At 39.3% G+C, this 8,856-nt stretch overlaps 1 pseudogene; it reads left to right on the top strand.

The window, feature by feature from the left end:
* Positions 1 to 4,865: 4,865 nt before the first annotated feature.
* On the top strand, positions 4,866 to 4,945 carry LOC112131242 (small nucleolar RNA U3; annotated as a pseudogene).
* The last annotated feature ends 3,911 nt before the right edge of the window (positions 4,946 to 8,856 follow it).

The following is an 8,856-nucleotide window of genomic DNA, read 5'->3' as shown; positions in this document are numbered from 1 at the left end:
TAGAACGCACAATGGTACAGTCACTTCAGAAGACACTTTTGCAGTTTTTTTTTCCAAAGCTGAACAACTCTCACCTTATAATCTGACAATTGCACCCCTAAATTGCCTGTATTTAGACAACTGCTTTGAAAAGTTATGTTCAAACATATACCAGCATGTAATTATGTACAGCAGTTCTATTCATAGTGGTCAAAATGTAATCAGAATTTCCTTCAATAGCTGAATGCATAATCACATTGGGGTGCATCTATGCAATGGAGTACCATTCATAAATAGAAAGGAATAAACTGTCTACGATGCAAAGACATGGGTAAATCTTGCATGTATACTGCTAAGTGAAGGAAACCAGTCTGAAGAGGCTACCCACCATTTCACCTCATTTTATATCATATTTTGGAAAAGGCAAAATTACAGAGATAAACGAATCAGTGGTTACACAGGGTGGGTATTTGAAGTATTCTGTATGGTACTTCAATGGTGGATACCTGACACTATGCATTTTATAAAACTGATATAATTTTACAGCCCAAAGAATAAATCACAAGCTATACAAATTAAATCAAACATTTAGGGTGCAGTAGTATCCAAGGATAAAATACAGAATGGGATCAGGAATCTAACTGTATTACAAATTTATGGAAAAACTCACTGCAGGTGATGGGCAGAAAGTGCTAACCTAAGTCACTTTGGAAAGGAGTAGAATCTATAGACTAAAAGCAGAATATACTGAATATAAATAATGGACTCTATTTTATAAAGTTCTCTCCCCCAGGGGTAATAGTCAATTTTGAAACTACTATATCTGTAAAAAGAAAAAAAAAAACCCTGTTTTTCATCTATACTGTCAATACTTCACTTCTGACACCAAATATATGAGGGATTTTCCCATATCAACCAATTCTCCAACTTTCTGGATACCAGCTGGGTGTTATATAGTTCAATTATGACATGAACTAACTGGAGTTATTACATACCTAATAGTTTAAGGGCTCAGTAACACCAGACTGCCCCCCCCCCACTTCAGATGCCAATCACAACTAGTAAATTCCCAGTTTACTCATACTTCTGTACGACTTGGCTGCAAATTGAACAGTCCCACACCTCCTCCTCAGGATTGATAATTTGCTATGATGGCTCATAGAACTCAGGGAAACATTTACTTATGTTTACTGGTTAATATGATCTCAATGTTGGTGTCCCCCCAAAATTCATATGTTGAAACCTAACCTCCAAGAGGATGGTTTTAACAGGTAATTCATTGTCAAGTGTTGCGGGAAGTCAGAGACCCCAAACAGAGGGACTGGCTGGAGCCATGGCAGAGGAACATAAATTGTGAAGATTTCATGGACATTTATCAGTTCCCAAATAATGCTTTTATAATTTCTTATGCCTGTCTTTACTTTAATCTCTTAATCCTGTTACCTTCGTAAGCTGAGGATGTATGTCACCTCAGGACCACTGTGATAATTGTGTTAACTGTATAAATTGATTGTAAAACATGTGTGTTTGAACGATATGAAATCAGTGCACCTTGAAAAAGAACAGAATAACAGCAATTTTTAGGGAACAAGGGAAGACACCCATAAGGTCTGACTGCCTGTGGGGTCAGGCAAAAAGAGCCATATTTTTCTTCTTGCAGAGAGCCAATAAATGGACGTGCAAGTAGGAGAGATATCACTAAATTCTTTTCCTAGCAAGGAATATTAATATCAATACCCTGGGAAAGGAATGCATTCCTGAGGGGAGGTCTATAAACAGCCACTCTGGGAATGTATGTCTTATGCAGTTGAGATAAGGACTGAGATACACCCTGGTCTCCTGCAGTACCCTCAGGCTTACTAGGGTGGGGAGAAACTTCACCCTGGTAAATTTGTGGTCAGACTGGTTCTCTGCTCTCGAACTCTGTTTTCTGCTATTTAAGATGTTTATCAAGACAATATGTGCACTGCTGAACATAGACCCTTATCAGTAGTTCTGCTTTTGCCCTTTGTCCTGTTCCCTCAGAAGCATGTGATCTTTGTTAGACCCTTACTAGTAGCACTGCTTTTTGCCTTTTGAAGCATGTGATCTTTGTACCTACTCCCTGTTCTTACACTCCCTCCCCTTTTGAAACCCTTAATAAAAACTTGCTGGTCTGAGACTTAGGCGGACATCACGGTCCTACTGATATGTGATGTCACCCCCAGCGGCCCAGCTGTAAAATTCCTCTCTTTGTACTGTCTCTCTTTATTTCTCAGCCGGCCGACACTTATGAAAAATAGAAAGAACCTACGTTGAAATATTGGGGGCAGGTTTCCCCAATAGTCAAGGCTCTGCCCTCATGAATGGCACAAGTGCCCTTATAAAAGAGTCTGTAGGGAGCCTGTTTCTCTATTCTGCCATGTGAGGACATGGCTAGAAGGTACTATCTCTGAGAGATGAGCCCTCACCAGACATGGAATCTTCCAGTGCCTTGATCTTGGACTTTCCAGGCTCCAGAATTATATGCAACAAATTTATGTTGTTTAAAAGTTACCCAGTCTATGGTATTTTGTTATAGCAACCTGAAAGGACTAAGACCCCAGTTTATTATAAAGGATATGGTAAAGAAAACACATGAACAGCCAGATAAGGGGGTACACAAAGCAAGGTTTGGAAGTGCGGAAGCTCTGTCTTCATGGAGTTGGGGTTTGCCATGCTCCCTGCACATGGATGTATTTAACAATTTAGAAACTCTTTAAACCCCATCTTTTAGGATTTTTTAAGAGACAAAGTCTTGCTCTATCCCAAGCCTGGAGTGCAGGGGTACAATTATAGCTTACTGCAATCTTGAACTCCTGCCCTCAAGCAATCCTTCTGCCTTAGTTTCCCAAGTAGCTGGGACTACGTGCGCACACTACCACACCCAACTGTCTTATTTTCTGTAGAGAAGGAGTCTCACTGTGTTGCCTAGGCAGGCCTCAAATTCCTGGCCTCAAGTGATCCTCCCACCTCTTTCAGGGATTTTTATGGAGGCTTTATCACATAGGCGTGATTGATTATTAACTCAATCTCCAGCCCCCTTTCCCCTCAGAGGATAGGATATGAAGCTGAAAGTTACAAGCTTCTAATCATGGCTTGGTATTTCTGGTGACCATGCCCCATCCTGAAGCCATCCAGGAGCGCACCAAGAGCACTTAGCACAGCAAAAGACATTCCTACTACCTGAGAGATTTTTAAGGCATTTAGGAACTCTGTGTCAGAAACCAGGGTCAAAGACCAAATATGAGAACAAAAAATGCTCCTAGCACCCCTATCACTCAAGAAATTGTAAGGGTTTTGGGAGCTCTGTACCAGGAAATAGAGACAGAGACCAAACATATATTTATTATTAAATCACAACCTATAATTTGAATCAACAACAATAAATTCAGTGTTTATACTGGAACAAGGGATTAAATAAATGGCAGACGATGGAAGCTAATTCCTTGCTGTTGGAGTGAGAATTTACAGACAAGAAAGGCAGGGGAGGCTAGAATAATTCTTGTGATAATGGATCAGAGTCCATTGATTGGAGATATCAGTATAAACTCACATGTAGCTTAATATATACACAGATGGATCCACATAGAAATCTTTATAATTAGGCATGTATATGTAGGTTAGAACACACACATATATATTTCCTTGCATTGTCAGCTGTGAGGGACAAGATGCAATGAGCATATTTAGCTGCCAGATATAAGTTTTTAAAACCATTCTCTAATAAGGGAAATCAGTGCTCTTGGAAGAAATAGCTAAACTAGGGCTGAGACAGTAAATATATGAGCGAGATATAAGTTTTTAAAACCATTCTCTAATAAGGGAAATCAGTGCTCTTGGAAGAAATAGCTAAACTAGGGCTGAGACAGTAAACATATGAGCCAGGATACTCTTGAAGTGTCAGAAAGAAATTGTTGAAACAAAACAAAATAAAACATGCAGTTATGTCAAAGGAAAACAGGAGCCAATAGAAACAGCTCCCAATGGCCACAGGTAGGAAATGAAAGCAACAAAATACTGTACAATTGGATAATAACCAAAAGATTGAAGTAACTATCTGGTTGTCCATACTGGTCTAAATAAATGATTAAATAAATACACAAATGGGCTGAATAGAAATATCTTATACAGAAGAATTCCAAATACCTGATGTAGACACTCAGCCATCAAGGAGGTAGAGCTAACTCCCTACTCAAGTGTAGGCTCTGCATGCTTATTTCCTCCAAAAGAATACATACAGTATGGACATGGGGAAAAAGTAACTTCACAGTGAGAAACCTGAAAACACTACCTCAGCCAGGTGATCAAAATTAACATTAATGGTGATAATGCATCTTGAGAGCATGAAGAGACTAGAATAGCACTACACATCTGATCTGCTTCCCCCAAACCCATAACCCCAGTCTATTTGTGAGAAAAATACCAAGTAAACCACAATGAGAGATATTCTACACAATACCTGACCAGTCTTTCTTACACTGTCAAGGCTATCAGAAGGAAAGTCTGAGAAACAATCACAGGCAAGAAGAGCCTGACATGACAACTAAATGTCCTGTAGGAGCTGAGATGGGATCCCAGAATAGAAAAAGATAGAACTGAGGGAAACCAAATAAAATATGGGCTTATTTAATAATAACATATTAATATCTGGTCATTAATTGTAACAAATGATGTAAGATGTTAAGAAGACATCTGATACATACTAATATGTTAATAAGAGGGAAAACTAGGTTGCACCTACAGGGGAAATCTGCATTTTTCTTTCTATTTTCTGTGTGATTCTAAAACTAATTTAAAATAATAACTTTATTCAAAGCATTGTAATATTTTTTCAAACATCTGCTTATTTATTTGTACTAATAATTAAGACTATACTTTCAGGGATCATTTCTATAGTTTGTTAATTATTTGTACTAATATTTAGTAGTAATTGACACTAACTAGTCCTACATTTAAAAAATAAGAACATTCATGATGCTGTGAAGTATATAATGCAGACTAATAAATAATTCCAAATAAGTGCCTCTTTTGCATGTTTTATGTTAAAATAACATACTTGTATAAATTTATTAATCATATTTTTTTCTTGTGGTGTGGTTCTGTCCTGGGTTCACTCTCTAGAAATCTGGTCAACTTAGACCAGGGAAAAAAATCACATTTTAGAGACTATTTCAATTCTTCGCTGAACATTTTCAAAAGTACAACTTTAAAAAATAAAAAAGTGCCAGGTGCAGTGGCTCACACCTGTAATCCCAGCACTTTGGGAGGCCAAGGCAGGCGGATCACGAGGTCAGGAGTTCGAGACCAGCCTGGCCAACATGGTGAAACCCAGTCTCTACCAAAAATACAAAAATTAGCTGGATGTGGTGGCAGGCACCTGTAATCCCAGCTACTCAGGAGGCTGAGGCAGGAGAATTGCTTGAACCCAAGAGGCGGAGGTTGCAGTCAGCCGAGATCGCATCACTGCACTCGAGCCTGGGTGACAGAGGAAGACTCTATCTCAGAAAAAAAAAAAAAAGGTCCAAATGACAAATTGATTTATTGTGACTGGATCACTTATTGTAATGAATCTTCGTCTTTGTTTCCAAGGATTCCTTTTAATAGCAATACAACAGAAACAAATATTTGTCACTGTAAAAAATATTCAGAGAAAGGAAGAATATGAACAGATTTTGTGACCACGATCACTCGATATTTCCTTGTGATGCTTTCTAAAACAGAAGAGTTTAAAGGGATATTCAAAGTCAATTTTAGAGAAATTGATGAAACTAGATAAACAAAAGTGGCAGGACATTCTATGAGTGATTTTAGATATTGCTATGTCTTGAGGAAAAATGTAATATACCTTTTAGAGGATCACAAAGGATTATTGGAAGCCCAAACTCTAGAATGTTTCCAAATTCAGTTGAAATTATGTCAATATAGGTAGTAATGAAGGTAATGATAAAATGGGATCTGTGCCTTATTTGTGTAATAAAATCCAAAAAAAGTATTTAATGCTCCTAGGAAAACATGTTAGACTTGAAATACAGTTAATAATATCAAAAGCAAAATACACTTCTGTAAACCAAAAATAAAATTCTAAGGCTCCCCAACCTTCTAAATGGACTTCCTCCTCAGCCAAGGCTCTTTAAAATTTAATCTGAGAGACTGTTTCAGGCCAAGACAGGAAGTGAGGGTTGGACATGCCTCATTATAACTCTTTGGAATTAACATCAACACAGACTTTAAGTCTGATAAGAAACATTTTAAAACCTATTCTCTGTGAAGCCTACTGCCTGAAGACTTCCTCTGCAAATAAGAACTTGGGTCTCTACAATCCTTTATCTTAACCCAGACATTCCTTTCTATTGATCCCAGGTCTCTCGATAAACTCAACCAATGGTCAACCAGAAAAATTTTAAATCTACCTGTAAGCTGGAAGCCCCCGTTTCGAGTTGTCCCACCTTTATAGATCAAACCAATGTATTTCTTAAATGTATGTGATTGAAGTTCCATGTCTCCCTAAAATGTATAATACCAAGGTGTACCCTGACCACCTTGGTACATGTTCTCAGGACCTCCTAAGGGCTGTGTCCTAACCATAGTCACTCATATTTGGCTCAGAATAAATCTCTTCAAATATTTTACAGAGTTTGACTCTTTTCATTGACACTTCCTTACATTTGATTGTACAATAGAAGTAGCTCATCAGGAACAAATGTACCATATTAAAGTATGTTCATATTGTTGACCTAAAGGAAGAAGCTGAGGCACAAAATAGAATTTTAGAGTTTACTTGAGCCAAGATGAGGACAGCTGCCCAGAAGACTCAGACCTAAATATCTGTAGATATGAGCTCCCTTCAACTTCTGTTACAAGTAGGTTTTTTAATTTGGCAGCCGGCACCAGGGCACTAGGGAGAGACAAGCTCCTGATGATCCACAGCTGTTAACATTGAAGTGTTAATTGAATGCAGATGACAGGGAGAAGAAACTTCCTGGGCATGTGCTTAAGAGACAAAATGGCAAAGTATGACCTTCTGGGGACACTCCACCAGAAAAGAGAGGAAAGCCTCAGGCACGTGTACAGCTTCCTAAACAGACGGCAAGTGCTCAGTTCCCAAGGGTAAGGAGGGCACTGTGCATGTGGGCAGCCCACCCTAAGGGAAAAACCATGGGAAACAGGTGAGCCTATAAAGTCCTAGGATCAAGGTTAAATGCTGTCTTTGACCTTCAGATGCCCACTTGAGTCTCTTCCAAGCGAATTTTCCTTCCTTTCCTGTTCTAAAGCCTTTTTAAAATAAACTTACACTCCTCCTCTAAAACTCGCCTTGGTCTCTTCTTCCACTTTATGTCCCTCAGTCGAATTCTTTCTCCTAAGGAGGCAAGAACTGAAGTTGCTGCAGACACATATAGATTCACCATCAGTAACTCAGGGTAACTTGGATACCTGCCACTGGTAACAATAATGGAATAAAGTTTTCTTGACTTTACTGAAATGACGTGTTGATGAGAGGAGGTGCCAGCTGGGCTTCCTGGGTCGAGTAGGGGCTCCGAAAGCTGTGAAATTCATTTCCTGCATCAGGACTTACTTTGGTCCTGGATGAATAATATTGAAGATATGTGCTTAAAATATTCCTAACATCAGAATTTGTGCATGTGTTTTCTTCCCCAAGAAAGCTATAAAGAGCGAAAATTGTGCTGTAAGCTTCCCTGTGTCCTCGCTCCCTCTCTCCCTTCCTGCTCCCTGAAACTAAAAGGAATGTTAAAAGCCCATTTTTCTGTGACCAGTGGACCTTATCTATGCTCCCAATTCCAATTCCTTGTAAACACAGTTTGTAAAATCCTGTGAGATCCTGTCTCCTTTGCTGCAAGGTCATAAAGTAGGTAAAACTTAAGTTGCAATTCCGGTTTTCCTCAAGATTTGATACATGTTAATTGTCTTTGTTTCTCGCTCTGGTAACATCATCCTGCCGCACGTATTTCCCACCTTAAAGTGTTTAAAAGGTGATAGAAAAATCTAACACTGGCTACCCGCTCAGGACCCCTTCCATGCTGTGGAAACTTTGTACTGCCACTCTGCTCAATAAAGCCTACAGCTTTTTTTCTCTCGGTCCAATCCGTGTCTCTCTCTCTCGCTGCGGGCTGCCGCCACACCAATTCTTTGGTGTGGCCAAGGCAAGAACCTTTGACGTTACATTGAGACCAGAAACCCAAAATGATGGTGACTGAGAGTACTACTAATGCCCTATGTTTTGGTCACACTCTCACCTAGGTGAGAACCTGACCAAAAGGGGAGAGTTATTAACTGGGCTCCTGCACTAGGCCACAACAGACCAGGCCAAACGAGAATGGAATCACTGACGCTAAATGCCACACAACCAAACTGAAGTTTTAAGGAAGCAGATAAATCCCAAAACAGACCAGTGTTTCCTGAAAAAGAAAGGATTCCAGTCTACCTGAGTCAGCATAAGGAAATCCCCTCTGCTTTAACCCTTACCCAAAAAGTAACCTGATATTAACTGTGAACCCAAAATATCTGAGACAGGTCTCAGTGAATTTAGGAAGTTTATTTTGTCAAGGTTAAGGACACATCCGTGACATAGCCTCAGGGGGTCCCGATGACATTTACCCAAGTTGGTAAGGGTACAGCTTGCTTTATACATTTTAGGGAGACATAATACATCAATCAACACATGTAAGATTTACACTGGTTTGATCTGGAAAGGTGGAACAACTCAGGGGGTGGGGGCTTCCAGGTCATAGGTAGATTTAAAAATTTTCTGATTGGGAATTAGTTGAAAGAGTTATTATCAGTAGAAAGGAATGTCTGGGTGTATAAGGGGTTATGGAGACCTAGGTTTTATTATGCAGA

Source organism: Pongo abelii, chromosome X (assembly GCF_028885655.2).
Source record: "Pongo abelii isolate AG06213 chromosome X, NHGRI_mPonAbe1-v2.0_pri, whole genome shotgun sequence".
Taxonomy (NCBI): domain Eukaryota; kingdom Metazoa; phylum Chordata; class Mammalia; order Primates; family Hominidae; genus Pongo; species Pongo abelii.
This window is presented reverse-complemented; position numbering and strand designations above follow the sequence as displayed.